This window comes from Triturus cristatus, chromosome 6 (genome assembly GCF_964204655.1).
Source record: "Triturus cristatus chromosome 6, aTriCri1.1, whole genome shotgun sequence".
NCBI classification, from domain to species: Eukaryota; Metazoa; Chordata; class Amphibia; order Caudata; family Salamandridae; genus Triturus; species Triturus cristatus.
In genome coordinates this window covers 817,680,071-817,696,020 of record NC_140589.1, presented here as the reverse complement: position 1 = coordinate 817,696,020, position 15,950 = coordinate 817,680,071, and the positions used below count along the sequence as shown (strand labels likewise).

The 15,950-nt window shown below is 43.0% G+C and overlaps 1 long non-coding RNA gene across 1 annotated transcript; it reads left to right on the top strand.

Moving 5' to 3' along the window:
- Window positions 1-4,747: 4,747 nt before the first annotated feature.
- LOC146817920 (uncharacterized) lies at window positions 4,748-15,339 on the top strand. The gene is made up of 4 exons (XR_014962595.1): window positions 4,748-4,971; window positions 10,553-10,608; window positions 11,600-11,648; window positions 14,000-15,339. It is a non-coding gene; the product is annotated as an uncharacterized LOC146817920 (long non-coding RNA).
- The last annotated feature ends 611 nt before the right edge of the window (window positions 15,340-15,950 follow it).

Below are 15,950 nucleotides of genomic sequence, written 5' to 3'. Positions count from 1 at the left end.
CTCCCATCCTGCCAGTGATGGCACATCCAGGCACACCTAAGCCCCATATTGTGTGTGGCTGTTTAGGAGGAATACACAAAACCCAACTGCCAGCTGCAGCCAGTTATGTGACCCAGAGACAGGCTACATGGACTCATTGACTATGGCAGGAAAATACCAACTTTCTAAAAGTTTCAGAATTGTAATTTAAAATCCAACTTTACCATAAGAGAGGATTTTTCTATACAGTTCCAAAGACACCAAACATGAACTGGGTACATGTTCCCATTTGGAAGTTACAGTTTAATAAATATAATAACGTAACTCCAATGTTGTCCTATGGGAGAGGTAGGCTATAAGTGGTGAAAACTTAATTTAAGTGTTTTTCACTGCCAGGATATGTAAAACTTCAATGAACTTGTTCCACTTTTAAAACAGCCTCTGGGCTGTCCAGGGCCTACCCCATTGGTGACTTATATGTATTATTATTAGATGTTTCTTGCCAGGTCAAACTGGCAGTTTAACACAGCTCACACAAGCTGCAGTGGCAGGTCTGAGACATGTTTAAAAGGGCTACTTAAGTGGGTGGCATAAACAGTGCTGCAGGCCCACTAATAGCATTTTAACTTGCAGGTGCAGGGTGCATGTGGTACCACTGTCCTAGGGACTTACAATTAATTTAAATAGGCCAATTAGGTGTAAGCCAATTCCACCACGTATTAAGGAGAGAGCTCATTCACTTTAGCACTGCTACACAGTGGTAAAGTGTGCAGAGTCCTAAAAACCATCAGAAATGGGTTCAGAAAACAGGAGGGTAAAGGCAAAAGGTTTGGGGATGACCCTGCAGAAAGAGCCAAGCCCAACAAGTGAAAACAAGTCCCCAAAAAAATCCCACACCAATTTTGAAAATATAGAAATGTTTCATAAATTATCAACTTCACCAGGACAAAAGTCCAATTAGTACAACTGCAGTTATGAATGTTTCAAGTTCAAGGTAAAAAACAATCATCTAAAAGATTAAAGCACCAACATTGGACATTTTGTTGAGTGAGACCGGGCCACAGTTGAAAAATAGGGCCAACCGCAATGTAGCATGGGTTGGATACAAGAAGTTTATTGGTCCCGGTTGGCGCTTATCTTCGGATTTAGAAGAAATTGTGAAGGAAAAGTTCTGAGAAGGTAAAGTTCAGCAGGGCATGGCTGCAGGCGGTGTCCGAGGGGGGAACGTCATTGTCAGGGTGCTGCTGGATAAAGTCACAGCAAAGATTTCTACATTCGGGCATAGTCACTTTTTTGAAAGACGAAAATCTCCATCGGAACTAGGCAGGAGGCTGTAGCCGATGAGAGTTCCAGGAGGCTGGATACCCCTTTTGTGATGGACTGCTGAACAGGATATGCTGCTGCAGAGAAGAACGTAAGTGAAGTTGCCGCAAAGTCAGTCTGACCAGTGATGCACCTTGGGCAGATAGATGAGCAGATAGATCCTGGTCTTCTCTCGGTTCTCAGAACAGTTTTTAGCCAAAAAATGTCCAAGTCCCAAGTTTTTGATTTGGCTTCTGGACACCTTTAGCACCACCACCAATGGTCCAAAACTGGAGGGGCACCACTTTGAGGGTTAGGACTCACTCAGGATGGGTCCAGATGTGGTTCAAGGTGGTTGGGGCCATTTATGCCCTTGAGGTTCTGATCAGAAGGTCAGCCAACTAGTCCTTGAAGTCACTTTAGTAACCTTGGGTTCAACAGTAGAACAGGGATCAAAAAGAAGGGCAGGCTTCTTAAGGTTCAAATCAGACTTCTAGCAGCAAGGCAGTCCTTCCAGGTGCAGCAAGGCAGTGTTCTGAAGTAAACAGCAAGCCACAGCAGCAGGCAATCCTTTGAGAGTCCTTCCGCAGATCCAGAAAGTAAACTGAATGGTGGGTCTGAGGGTCCCATTTTTATACTTGATGCATCCTGTGAAGCAGTAGAAGTTTCTACAGAATTCCCTCTGAAGTGCTTCAAGTTTTCTACTTCCCCTGCCCTGGCTGCAAACTGGCTGCATGAACAATACAGGGGTGACAACTCCTTTGCTTGAAAGCAGAGCACAGCCTCTTCTGTTGCAACTGGGGGGGTGCCCAGCTCCGCCTCCCCCCCATCGTGCAAGTTAATGCCCATTCGGTCACACCTAATCCCTCTATTGTATCATGGCTGTCTAGATGGAATAAACAAAGCCCAACTGTCAGCTACACACAGTCATGTCAGGCAGGCTGCAGGCACCAAATAGCTAGGACAGGAAAATGGCAACTATCTAAAAGTGGCATTTTCAAAATTGTACCTTAAAATTCGACTTTACCTTTAAAGAGGATTTTTAATTACAATTTCTCAGACACTAAACTCGAAAAGTTTCCTATTCCCAATTAAACGTTAGCACTAATTAAAAGTAATAAGGAAACCCAATGTTCTCCTGTTGGAGAAGTAGGCCTTGTAGTAGTGAAAAAGGAATATAGGAGTTTTTTTACTACCAGGTCATGTAAAACTTTAAAGAACATGTCCAGCCTTTTAATTACAATGCACCCTTTCCTATGGGCTACCTAGGGCCTACCTTAGGGGTGACTTATATCCAATAAAAGGGGGGGTTTAAGGCTTGGCAAGGGGGTTATATTGTCCAGCAGAATTGGGAGTTTAAACCTGAATTCAGGTTGCAAAGGCAGGCCTGGGCCATGTTTAAGAGGCTACTTACATGGATGGCACAATAAGTGCCGCAGGCTCACTAGTAGCATTTCATTTACAGGCCGTGGGCATATGCTATACCACTTTACTAGGGCCTTACAAGTTAATTAAATACGCTAATCAGGTGTATGGTGATTTTGCCATGTTATAGGGAGAGAGCACAAGCACTAAAACACTGGTTAGCAGTGGTAAAGTGCACGGAGTCCTAAAGCCAACGAAAACGAATTCAGCAATATAAGGGGTGAAGGCAAAAAGTTCTGGGGAAGACCATGCTAAGGTGGACAAGTCTAACTCTACCCAAAGACAGAGGCCCAGACTTGCAAGACTTTATATCAGGTTTGTGTTACTTTTTTTAATGCAGACCCAATGCAAAGTCAACTGATGGGATTTACAATCTAACTCAAATAGTGATTTGCTTTGGATTGTAACCCAAAGCAACACAATGCACCGCAATGCGCTGCTTTACATTACTTGGCGTCAAAGGTGTCTGTATTGGCGTGTGGCTACCAAAAGGGCACCTGCGCAGGGAGAGAACAGAACTGCACCACTTCTTAGTAGACATTGCACCGTTCTGCTTGCTGCCTTTGACTCAACGCAGAGGAGCAACTTCACTTCCTGTGCTGCAGTGCAGGAACGCTTTGTAAATAAGGCCTAGTTAGGGCTGGTGTTCCAAGGGACTGGAGAATACTGAAATGTGTAGGGCGGGTGGATTTCAATGCAGTTGAGCCTGGCGTTGTCATGAGAAAGGGCAGTGCAGGAGCCTGGGCGAAGTGTGAGAGGAAGGCCAGCCTGGACCCGATGAACACCTGATGAATACAGGTGCACTAGGAGAGTAGGGGAGGTCATCATTATGTCCGTCCTTCGCTGGGGTATTTGAGGGTAGAGGAGAGGGGGAGGGTCAGGTGCTCAACCTGGGAGTTAATTAATGAAAGATGGTTTTAAAAGGGCTCAAGGCGGGTAGCCTTTGGGATGGAGTTTGGACCACCTGAGAAGCTCTGTTGGAGTTTAATAATCAATGAACAGGTGATATGTTGGGGACTCATGAGTGTATTTAATAAAGGTTGCTTGCACAGCATTCGTGTGTCGCTGCTTAAATGCGTTGAAAGGTAACAAAAGAGGGAAGGGGCGTATGAGAGAAGGGGGGCAAAAAAGAGGAAAGTGAAAAGGGGACAAAAGATGAAAGGAGGCACGTGAGAGGGAAGGGCAGAACAGGAGAGAGGAAGGAGAGGTGATATAACGTTTTAGGAAAGGATGCATTGGCTGTAATACGGAGGCTTAACTAACTGCCGGATCTGAAATTGTGAGGGGCCAAAATGTGTCAAGCGGACTTTTCTAAATGCTTTCCCATCAATGAAAAAACACGTTATTTAATCAAATTAAGACTGGGATTGCCTAAATGGCTATAACTGCATTGGGGGTGAGGGGGTTGTGTGTTTCCAATAGAGCGGCACCTGTGCCGTTGTTAATATACGTACAGTGCATGTTGCGCTGTAAAACCCACAATGGCCTGACGATTTCTAAATGTAGATATATTAAAATAAACTTTATATGATAGCCACATTTCCTTTCACTTTCTTAAAATGAACCTTTCCTGACATGTAATTTCTAATTTAGGAGTTTAAATTATTTTTAAAGTATTCGATATTAAAAATAGGGACTGCTGACGAACGTGTGAATACCTTCACAGCACCAGGTGATGAACGACCCGGCATGAGGATGATGATGATATCACAACACCTGGTCTATGACGTTACGTGGCTATAAGAACAAGAAAATAGCGTATCTTGGACACCTGGCGTCTCCACTGTAGCAAAGGAACGGGAGGAGCATAGTTGAAGCATTTTATAATGGACTACACAACGCCCCGTTTATGTTACTTATTCAATGGTTTAGTGGTTTAAATAGGTAGATCATTCGGGCAATATACATGTCTCAGCGCTCTACCCTTCTGGCCCCTCAGCCAAGACGCACATGGTGTCTTCCACACAGCTGAGTGATGAATCGTGATAACATGCGCATTGTGACGTGTTCAGGGTGTATAAAAGCGAGCCTCTAAGGAGCCGCGGCATTAAAGACAAGACCTGGAGGCAACCGCTGCTGAATCCGGAGGCATTGAAAAGACAGAGGATCTAATCTGGATTGACGCCAGGGGCACACAGAGGCAGGCGCGCAACACCCATTGGGCTCACCGGGCATCAGCCCTCCCCGTCGTGTGTTTCAGCCCGGGGTGAGACAGCTTCGCGGGCTGGGGATCATCTAAATGCAGCGCACCCGAGTACTTCACAGGTCTTTAAAATACCATTTCCTTGTTAATTAAGCTTTTGTCTTGTTTCCACCCCTTCTTAGAGAGACTCTGCCTATGGCTGGAAGAATTAGCCACCCCAAAATCTTTTTCACCTCCTCCCCCCCCCCCCCCCCCCCCCTCCGAAATTTTGCTCTAGTTGCCCGCCTGCACAGAGGCGAAGACTTCCTGAACGAAAGGGCTGTCGGGCAAAAGGTGAGTGAATGAAGCAACAAAACTCGAAACAGAGTTGAAAAAACATTTTAAAATCCCTGGTTAGTCACCAAGTTTTTTAATATATTTCAACACCTCCAACCAACTTCCACTTAATTCATGCTAATTTAGCTCACTCTTGAAACAAATTCTCCTAAGCAAATTATTACCTCCGTTTGTCTCAATCCCTGTCCACCCCTAATCTGTCCATTTCCTGAAATCAAACCTCTCCTTATATCTAAAGGCCTTTTTCCTACTATTTTCCCTAATTGATACCTCCCAGAATGCCCTCATTAGGCTCAGTTAGTAAGAGCCCCTCATAAATTCGGAGTCCTATGCCTTCCTTCAATCCCATCCTTCATTCTACTCGATTCCCTTAGCCTGTTCCCCTACATTACACCCAACACATGTATTACTGATTTCTGAATCACATCACAAACTGTTCTCCTTAGCCCCATCGTCAGTTATCCAAATTCCCTTTCCAAACCCTATTACCGCAGTCCAATGGCCTTCACTAATCTGCAACTTTATTCAAACTCTATCTGAGTCTTTCTTTTCTTAACTCCACTCTTTCTCTTGCATGCTTTAATTCTCTATTTTCTTTCCCCTACCCTTTTTGGCAATCTAGGTCAAGCTAAAATACTGATTCAATAACCCTTTTCCTAGCAACCTTTTTTTAGCCCATAATCCAGCCTACCTGCTTAGCTTGCTAAAGACGGGAAACATTCATTACAATGCTGTCACTACAACGACCTACCTTTACAACGCAACTGTTACAATGCAACTGCCATGACAACGCATGCCATTACAACGCATACCATTACAACGCGTGCCATTACAACGCGTTATAAGGTAAGTAATGGAGATTATTTTAGTATTAGGGTGGGTATGGTTTTTGGGTTACAAGGGAATAGTAATTTTTACCCCTACACTATCCAACACTTTCCGTACTGTTGCAATCACTGGAGTGGAAATAGTATTTTTTTCCCCACACTATTCAACAATTAGTCATTTTTACCCCTACACCATCCAACACTTACCCTACTGTTGCACTCACAGGAGTGGGAATAGTAATTTTTACCCCTACACTATCCAACACTTACCCTACTGTTGCCCCAAAAGTATTATGCATTGTAATGGTATGCATGTAATGTAATGTGCTGTAATGGTATTTTCTAAAAATGTGTTGTAATAGCATGCGGTGTAAATCATGCAATATAATGGTAGTTGTGATGTAAGACTGCGTTGTAAAAGCATGCATTGTAATTGCATACGTTGTAACGTCATATATTCACTAAAGACATAAACCTGTTCTAATCTTGTCACTAATACCCTTTCCCACTTTAAAGTATGTCAATACATGGACAGAAAAATATGTTTGAAAAAAATACTAACTCCAAAGCAAAGATTACCAAAAGTTCGACATTACACATATACCTCACTGCAAATAATGTCTGTTTGCACCTCATTCTACTATCACCTCACTTGCCCTTAAATATAACGAACCTCGAGTTCGAATAGTAAATCAACCAAGTCCTATAACGTGGGAAACAAGTTTGGCTGAAATATTCTAGTAAATACATGCCAAAAACCTTCATAGAATATTTTGGAGTTCTATTTTTTCAATGTGTTTTTACATGGACTGTTTTCCAAAAGGGACAGATGGACATTGTCCTTGAAGAGTTTGGCTTTAGCTTCACTTTTACCTATAGCACAGCACTTTATAAGAGAACCAGAACTCTTTTTTAGGCGCAGGGAAATAAAGTGATGTGCATAGAATCACAGGTTGTAGAGTCAAGGCCGGTAATCGACCCTGTTTCCCCACGTGGAAAGCAGCAGCTCTTTAGCCACTATGTCACATCTCAACCTCCAAATTGCATTAGAGGCAGAGAGGCTGTTGTGAAGGGGGGGGGGGCAATTCTCTGTAGCTTTAGAGTTGATTGGAAAGGTTACTGGCAAATGTTTTTTTATTTGATTTTATGCCTGCTAGACAGTGCTGCCCTAAGTGCTGCGCGGCACATTATGGCTTACTGTGGACATACAGGGGCTTGGAAACCCCCCACTTCCTACTGTTTGTTTGCTTTTCTTGTTACTCTCATTTGCTTCCTTCCGATTGGTGCCTGTGGGAGGGATGGGCGGAAACAGAATAGAGGAGGCTTGATATATTTCTCAATTTTTGCGTACTTATTAGATGGGTTGGGTGTGCAGGGGAAAATTTAGTGCTTGAATATTACGAGAGGGTAACTGTTCCTGAGGAATTATGGTTGTGTGTGTTCTCTCAACGCGGTGTGGGGAATTTCTCCTTTTGTATATAGTGCCCTCACACACCCTTTCGGGTGTCTTGCTTCATCATAGGGCGTTGCTCCTCGTGGGGGTGGCGCTGCAGTCCCCCACGGGCCCCGCAAGAGGGCTCTTTGGCGGAGATCTTTTGGTTGGAGACGCCGCAGTTGTGCATGGGTGTGTGTGGGCCTAATGGAAGACAAGTGGGTGGTGCGGTTAAAAATTGCTGGGTAGAGTTTCAGACCTTTATTCACTGCTCTACCTGGCAAATGGTTAAAAATAGTAATCCTGGAGCTACTCTTAATGAAAGAAAATAAAAGAGGGCAGATCCTGGAAAGTAACTGCTGCTCTCAGGAATGTGAGTGGGGAGCCTACTGGTGAATGGTCAACATGTTTCGCGCTTACGAATGGGTCCTTAAGGGATCCCTAATGCGCTTCGTCAGGACCTAAGATAATTTAAATAGTGAGTGAAAGTGTTTGTGAGTGAAATAGAATAACAGGTTTCAGTGAGGTGTGGTTCTGTAGACCTGTTGTACCTCAATATTAAGGTTAGTCCAGCGTCTTTGCGCTGAGAGGTTTACCTGTCTTTTCTGGAAACCTCAACCCAACCTGGATTGGTAGGGAAAAAAAGGGGGGGAGAGAGACACACACATGGACAGGGGAGAAAAATATGCAGAGACAAGTAACATCAAGGTAAGTACTAGTACATTTTATATCACGAATGTCATATAAGCAACACAGGATAATTACAATGCACGCCATGCTTCTAAAGTAAACATAACATGCGTGTGTGACGGACTCGATAGTGAGGACTATGACCCCAAAATGCCTTGAATCCGTTACTGTGCAGTGAGAGTATCGTCGCATCCGAGTGTCTTCATTCCCTTGCCAAAATACGATAACATCGTCTATATAACGACGCCATAGCAGAATGTGCTCTTTAAATGGGTTGTTGTCTCCCAAAATGTGTCTCTCTTCAAAATGAGCCATGTAAAGGCAAGCCAGACTCGGCGCGAATGTGCTTCCCATGCTCGTGCCTTGTATCTGATGGAAAAGTTGATTATTAAAGGCAAAAAAATTCTCCTTGAGAGCCAGGGAAGCACAGTCGCAAATGAAGGAGATCGGTGTCATGTAGGGCCATGGTGCGATTTTCCGGAGAGTGTCTTCTAGGACTTCCGATGTGGCATCCTGCGGGATATTCGTATAGAGGGCTTCAACGTCCATGGTCACTAGGAAGTCTATACGGTTGGCGTCAGGGAATTGATCGATGAGATTTAGGACTTCTGTGGTATCTCTCAGGTAGGTAGGCGTCTGGCTCACCAAGGGGCGTAGGTAAAAGTCGCAAAATTTGCTCAGTGGTTCTAACACAGAGTTAATGCCAGAGACAATCGGTCTGCCGGGAGGGGGGGTGACCCCTTTGTGGATCTTGGGGAGAGTATAAAAGTATGGGGTCCGTGGTTCATCTGTCGTTAGGAAGTTGGCTTCTTGTTGTGAAATCCAGCCTTCAATGGATCTGCGCCCACAAACACGCCCCCAATTAGAACAGTGCAGCAGTAGTAATCGGATATAAGCGGAAGTTTGTCGCTCAATGGCTATCCATTCCAGCGATAGACGGAGAAGGGGTAGGTCACTACGTCCCGGGCGAAGGAGCACGAGTGAGTATTTCCCAACGAGAGAGGTGAGCCTAGCCGCGCAACTTTTGGGTCTGACACAGATACCGATTGTCATGATACCTTTCTCTGTCTCCCCATCTGTTAGTTTCTCCTTAGTGCCAACTCCACTTTGCTGATGGAGCCCTAATCCCTACAACTTGAGGGTAGGCCTCAACTATTAATCTAGTTTCCTATCCTTTATTTCACCTATGTTTCACGGATACAGTTAGCTGTGTTATTTGCACATATACGAACACACCACTGTATAGATATTGCTCGTCTCCCGTTAACAGCCACGATATAGCCAGCTTCAGTTCCCACGGGGTAAGTTTTACTGCCTCACACGAACAGCTGGCCAAGTGAGACACTCGGATGCGACGATACTCTCACTGCACAGTAACGGATTCAAGGCATTTTGGGGTCATAGTCCTCACTATCGAGTCCGTCACACACGCATGTTATGTTTACTTTAGAAGCATGGCGTGCATTGTAATTATCCTGTGTTGCTTATATGACATTCGTGATATAAAATGTACTAGTACTTACCTTGATGTTACTTGTCTCTGCATATTTTTCTCCCCTGTCCATGTGTGTGTCTCTCTCCCCCCCTTTTTTTCCCTACCAATCCAGGTTGGGTTGAGGTTTCCAGAAAAGACAGGTAAACCTCTCAGCGCAAAGACGCTGGACTAACCTTAATATTGAGGTACAACAGGTCTACAGAACCACACCTCACTGAAACCTGTTATTCTATTTCACTCACAAACACTTTCACTCACTATTTAAATTATCTTAGGTCCTGACGAAGCGCATTAGGGATCCCTTAAGGACCCATTCGTAAGCGCGAAACATGTTGACCATTCACCAGTAGGCTCCCCACTCACATTCCTGAGAGCAGCAGTTACTTTCCAGGATCTGCCCTCTTTTATTTTCTTTCATTAAGAGTAGCTCCAGGATTACTATTTTTAACCATTTGCCAGGTAGAGCAGTGAATAAAGGTCTGAAACTCTACCCAGCAATTTTTAACCGCACCACCCACTTGTCTTCCATTAGGCCCACACACACCCATGCACAACTGCGGCGTCTCCAACCAAAAGATCTCCGCCAAAGAGCCCTCTTGCGGGGCCCGTGGGGGACTGCAGCGCCACCCCCACGAGGAGCAACGCCCTATGATGAAGCAAGACACCCGAAAGGGTGTGTGAGGGCACTATATACAAAAGGAGAAATTCCCCACACCGCGTTGAGAGAACACACACAACCATAATTCCTCAGGAACAGTTACCCTCTCGTAATATTCAAGTTATTCTGAGGGAGCACGGGTACTGGACCTACTTTCTAATTACGCTCCCGGTCCCCCCCTCTTTTTGTGATATAAGAAAATTTAGTGCTCCCAGTCCTGGTTTTCTCTACTTGGTTACTTCTTATCTCTTCTTCTTTCTTTCAGGATGGTCTTCTCCAGGTAGAGGTCCCTAGGGGACTCAAACTCAGGAAAAAATAGCGGTAAGTACCTTTTTAGTTTTTTTTTCTTTTAGTGAGTTGGAGCTGGGACAGAATCCTTCACCGCACTCAGAGTGATTGGGAAAGGGAATGGTTCACACACTCTTTGGTTCAAAAAATAGATGAGGAGTGAAAGAATAATGATAAGGGTAGGTCATCTCTTTCCTTTTCCTCACGTACACTCTTCTTCCTTTTTCTAAACGTAAATAGGAGGAGGAATCACCTCAAAAGAAATGAGGAAAACCAAGGCCGATACTAGGCCGACAAGGAATCCGCAACTAAGCAGAGTGTCCCACATATACTAGGTTTCAAACTGTTGCTCACAGATTTGATTGGAAACAGTTTTATTTGTGATAGTTCCCTGTTTCGATAATCACTGATCTTCAGTGATGTCTATGTTCAACTCCTAACCCCATGTCCATGCGCCAATGCACCAAAAAAAATCAAACGCGCTTTAAAATAAACAATAATTAACCCCTCTGGTCGTGACCCCAAACACGCACAATTAGGGAAACCAATGTGATGTTAATAAACAAATTTCGGTGTCCCTTCACCTCATTCCCTGTAGGGTTCTCTCCCTTTCCGGTTTTAAGGTTCCAGAACCCCTTTTCCCATATTTGTGCCACTCAAAGCTGGTGCCTCAACTCTCCTGAGTTGCGGCGGCGAATATGCCTCTCCTCGGGGTGTCCACCACCCCTCACTCCAATCTTCTGGCGTCGTCTCTCTAGCCTCGGTGTCTCTGGTTCGGGTGTCTCCCTTCAGTTTCTCATCTTTTTCGGAAGGCGTTCCTCTCGTGCTCTCTTCTGCAGCATTTTCGGGCTTTTTCCATCTCATCCCTTCGGTTTCAGGTTCGCCTTGTCTTCCGTGGGTGATGTCCTTTTCTTCTGTGTGCTGGGCCCCTGATTGGTTCATCAGTTGGGAGGATCCGCCTGGTTCCTGTACAGGAGAGTCCAGGAGGAGTTGTTTAACCCTTTATTCTTCTTTTGTTTTCCAGCCATGAGATGGTTTCACCGTTTCACTACAGTAGAATGGGATCACGAAAGGTAAGTATTTGGGTTCTGGGGCAGATACTCTTCCTCACAACCTCCTTCCCTAACTTTCTTGCCTGCAAGAAATCAATCCAAGGAGTTTCTAGAGAGATAGTCAGAGTTGGTTTGATCATCGCCTCTTACTAAGGTGGGTGGTGAATCGAAAAGGTTGTAGGGCTAAGAACCAACGTAGGATTCTGTCATTATGTCCTTTGTTCCAAGAGAGCCACTCTAGTGGGGCATGATCAGTATATAGGGTGACTTTGCAGCCAATAAGGTAATACCTCAAGGATTCAACAGCCTGTTTGATGGCCAGGGCTTCCTTCTCCACCACCGCAAATGTCTTTTCTCGGGTAAACAGTTTGCGGCTAATGTATATAATAGGTTTTTCCTGTCCTTGGGAATCTCTCTGGGAGAGGATGGCTCCTATGCAGTGTTCTGAGGCATCAGTTTGTAAAATAAATGGTTTAGAATAGTCAGGACTGAGGAGGACAGGCTTGGTCGTAAGGGATTGTTTTAACTGGTGAAAGGTCTTTTCGGTTTTCACATCCTTTTTTAAAAGATTGGTTAAAGTGGCGGCTATTGGGGAGAAGGAGGGTATAAACCGCCTATAATATCCCAAGATGCACAGAAAAGCCTGAAGATCTTTTCTGGTATGAGGAAAGGGCAAGTTAGATATGGCTTTTATGAGTGAAAGATCGATATCATATCTCTTTAACACAGAGATGTTACTGGAAATGATGTCAACTTGCTTAACCCAGAACTACTTTCTCTTCGACAATAAGATCTATAAACAGACCCTGGGTACATCTATGGGGACCTGCTTTGCTCCTTGTTTTGCATGTCTCTTCATGGGGTACTGGGAAGAGAAAGTAGTAAGAGAGTTACCAGCATTCAAAGAGAAGGCAGCCATGTGGGTCCGCTATATAGACGACATTTTCTGTGTATGGGAGGGCACAGAGAGTGAATTTATGGAGTTTGTTGACATTTTGAATGTGAATGATTTTAATTTGCATTTCACGTGCCAATGGTCTAAAGAAAGTCTTGAATTCCTCGATCTCAGACTTACAGTCGAGAAAAATAAACTTGAGAGTACACTTCTGGAAATCAACGGCAGGCAATAGTCTGCTACATGCCCGAAGTTGCCACCCAAGCTCACTGATCAACAGCATACCTGTAGGTGAGCTATTAAGGGCAAAACGAAATTGTAGTACAGCAGAGAGTTTCAAAGAGGAAGAAGGGATCATGACAAAGATTTCAGGAAAGAGGATACTGATTATCAGTGATTGAAAAAGCAAAAACAGCAGTAGCTAAGAGATCTAGAGCATCACTGTTATGTGTGAAAGAGAATGATGGAATGAGATCACAAGATAGTGAAAAAATCAGGTTTATTACAACATGCAATAAGCAAGCCTTTATGGTACGTAAGAGCCTAGGTAAATTTTGGCCAGTGCTACATACGGATCCAGACTTAACAAACCGTATTGAGGTCTCCCCTCAAATCACTTTTAAGAGGGCAAGATCACTTAAAGATTCCTTATGCAGAGCAGTAGAGCTACTAACCAATAAATCTATAGGAATACATGGATTCTTTACATGTAGGAAATGTAACGCCTGTTGTAACAGCAAGATTGTGAAGGAAATCAAACTCTCACCAGAGAGTATTCCATTTAAGATAATAAATCACACCTCTTGTAATACCGACTTTGCTGTCTATGCCCTTTCATGCCCCTGTAAAAAGATCTACATAGGGAGCATGATACACAAGGCTAAAATAAGGATTTTAGAACACCTTAGTGCGATAAAGAACGGAGATAAACAATACCCGATAGCACGACATTTTCAGAGCTATCATAACCAGAATACCAATCTGCTCAGTTTCTGTGTATTGGATACTGTCAAAATCAATGAAAGAGGTGGAAATAGAGTGCAAAGTTTACGTCGCCTTGGATCAAAACTTATCATACAATATAGAACTATGATCCCGATAGGGCATAATTGTGATGAAGAGCTGTCTGTGCATTTAGGTTGAATCCTTTGAATTTTGATCCTTGGCTTTCGAATTCTGATTAAAGAAGTCTGAGATTAGATAATTCTCAGTGAAACAAGTGTTTTCTATGTAAAGTGGAAATTTTGCCCAGATTGAATAATTGTTATACAATGCACTTTCCTAAAAATATAAAATGTGGTTTGTTAGTGTTCCAACTGATGTCGAGCAATGTAAATAAGAGAAAATGTAGTTTTGCCTCATGAAGACGCTTATAATTTTTAATTTGCCGTTGGTGTTGGGTGTGATTAGGATTTTATGGTGGCTAGTAATTAACATATATTTTGTCTTTTATTTATCTTTTATTTTATTTTTTCAGAATTTGCCATTTGCATGATGCCAGAAGAAACGTTAAAGAGTGAAAATATCTCTAAGGTTATTTGGGCCCACTGGGGCATGACACCGCTCTAAATAAACAGAGTGATTATGTATCCATTTTTGAAAAGAGCTAATTTGATGCGTAAATAGATGATAAAATAGAGCGACATGTAGACTCATGTGGGCAGTGAACCATTTTTGTCGAAGAATGTTAAAGATGTTTTGTCAATATACGATTGCTCTCAGTGAAAGGCTACGGCTCGAATGAGCAGAGTCTGTGTTCAATGCTCATCAGATTATGAGAATTGCCGAAATTGGTATTTTCAAATGTAATATAAAATAGATGTGATGATGTTAGTACATCAAGAAATATAATGTTTGCATTTTTGTAGCGGCTCAGAATGTTGTTAAAGTCTTTTTTCACTGTTTATGAGTTAGTAATCACGTGGTGATATAAGGAAATGCAAAAACACTAAACGGCACTCGTGAACAAGGGACGAGGTCCCGAAACGCGTCGAGTTGCCATATTGTTGACGAATAAAACAACTGCTTAAGAAGCTATCTTGTGTCCGTGGTTGCTGTTTCCTGGTGGAGTTTGACAGCGAATGTTTTTGGATAAAAAGGTTTGCCACCTTATCACGGACCGCCGTCGCAAGCGGTGAGGTCATGGCAGGATCAGTGTTGCACTGAGTCGGGATTTGATAGCAAGGACCACGTTTCCATAAGAAAAGCATTTTTTCATGTGCTTATAACTTTGGCGTCGTTTGACAAATCTTTACGAAATTTTCCAAAACGTTTCCCTTTTTTAATCAGCTCCTATCATGAAAGTTTGGGGTTTATTGGTCAAGGGGTGGCTGAGAAAAAAGGGGGGTCCCAAAATATGTTTTCTCAATGCATTTTCCATAGGAAACTTTAGACAAGGCTACAGGTCAAACTGCTGAACGGAATTACGCCAAATTTAGCAGGTCCAGAAAGCACGCTTTTGTTGGAATGGTGTAAATCCGTTCAGTAGTTTTTGAGATATTAAAGGAAAAAAATATGTATATATCTGGGCGGAGCCTAACTCCCCAGCACGAGCATGCCTCGGATTGGCTGCTAACTCTTCAAACCAGGAAGTGTCCTCTGATTGGCTGCAAACAGACCTTGTTCTTTTGAAATAATGTACAATTATGTAATTTTGATTTCAGAAATGGAATAATACTGGGATATGCAATGGTTTTGTTTTAAATTTTAATGGTTGTGTTTGTTCGCTCATATCTGTATATGAGTGTTTTTAAATGTCTGTATATATGTGTCTTTTTCTATAGCCCTGAAGAAGTCTCTGTGGGATACGAAACGCGTTTGCTATGGCTTTGTTGAGTTTAATGGAATTATAATAAAGAACAGTCTAAAACAAGAACAGATCACGTCTGAAATCTGGAATTTTCTTCGTGTGCACATTGTGCAATACATGGATATATAAGCAATTATAGGGTGCTGAACCAAGTGTGTTATGTTCTAAAGGAAAGTTCTTTCCCTATTCAGGAATAGAAAGGGGAGTGCTCCTAGGTTCTTTGCTCTCAATGATAATAGATACATATTCTTATACTCAAAACTTGTATTGTCAGGTGCGGTTTGCTTTAGCATCTTCCCTTGTTCTGGTGTGTTTGAGATCCCCTGTGTGGATATACCAACATTTAAATTGCCATAGTGTCCCAGATTTTTTTGTACCATCAATTTATTGAAAATAATAATGTACATGGGGTAACCCCGGTAACCCTCAGAAACTATATATATATATATATATATATATGTATATATATATATATATATCTTATCTACTGACGGTCGCCAGTAGATAGTTATAGTTAGGACCGTGTTTCCATAGGAAATCTCAAAATTCTAACTTTGGCGCTGGTTGACGAATCTTCGCGAAATTTTCAAAACTAATGGGGCGCTCCGCTCAGCTCCTA